Below are 1,359 nucleotides of genomic sequence, written 5' to 3'. Positions count from 1 at the left end.
GTCAGACATGGACTCATTCTCAAGTTTTTTTTGGCTCTGGGACTATAAACCCTGAGGGGGGGAAAGAGGAATGGTGGAGTATATTTTATCTGAAGGTATGGGGGTTTAAGTGTGTCATTTATTTTTTTTCTAATTTAAGTACAGAATCTGCCCACTAGGATAGTGAATAAAGTTACTCGCTGAAAGTTGAAATATGCTGCCATATCTAAGTAGAAACTTTTCATTTAAAAGGCATGAAATGGATTTTATTTCATGTTTTTACACATTACAGTGTAGTTCACTAGTCACGAGGAGTGCTACTCAGCCTATGAGAACATAAATATCTTCTGTGGCACTGGAGGAGCTTTGTCAAGTCTAAGATAACTCATGATGTCATAGTGATGTCAGCAAGGTTTTCTCACCTTGAACCTGGAGTCTACATCTTGGGGGGGGGGGGGGGGGAGTCTTACAAACTGGACTTGTGGAGTTTAAAAGAAGTAAGCATTTACCAGGCAGGATGGGTCTAAAACTGTAAACAGCACATCAACATCTAAGTTGTAATGCGGTCTGTGGTCTGTCCCTTTAAACATGAGAAAAACATAAATAACCTGCATTTTAACCCATAGATGTTTACATGTTTTGCCACAAAATAGACTGAATAAGCCCAGAAATTAGCCTAAATGAGCAAACATGCAAAGTGACTTTAATTTGACTTTAAATATGCTAATTATAACCCCAGCTTCCACTCTCACCTTTATTACCTCCTCACAGCTCTACAGTTCAACACTGAACCAGCAAAGAGCTTCAGTCTACCTGCTGTACATGAACAGTATCAACTTATTTCTCATGTTTTCTCTTACAACCTTTAATCACAGCGTAGTAGGTAACTCTGACTTCCAGATGCAGCAGCAGCTCAGTCACTCTGTTTTGTTGTGTTTGGGCGTTTGGTGTGTTTGACACATTTTTGGGGGGTCTAAGTGGGCATTATCAATTATGTCTCAGTTTGAAAAGCTTAGGGATGTAGGGGTAGTTTAGGGGAACTCCTAGAGAAAAACCTGAAGCAGTCTGCAAGAATCCTGTAACCTGGGAGAAGACTTGATTCCCCAAAAGACAATGAGGCCAACAATAAAGCTAAAGCTATAGAGGAATGGCTTAAAAACAACAATGTTCATATCCTGGAGTGGACGAGTCAGAGTCCAGATCTCAATCCAATCCAGAATTTGTGGCTGAATTTGACAAAGGCTGGTTACTCAGAGTCTCAATGCAACTTTTTAAATAAGAATGATTGTGTCCAGATGTGGGAAACTGTTACAGACCTGTCCACACACACTCATATGACTTCAATAATCCTGTTAGGGTTTACTCTGCATCCGGCCTTTT

This window comes from Thunnus maccoyii, chromosome 22 (assembly GCF_910596095.1).
Source record: "Thunnus maccoyii chromosome 22, fThuMac1.1, whole genome shotgun sequence".
Lineage (NCBI taxonomy): Eukaryota > Metazoa > Chordata > Actinopteri > Scombriformes > Scombridae > Thunnus > Thunnus maccoyii.
Note: the sequence above shows the minus strand (reverse complement) of the source record.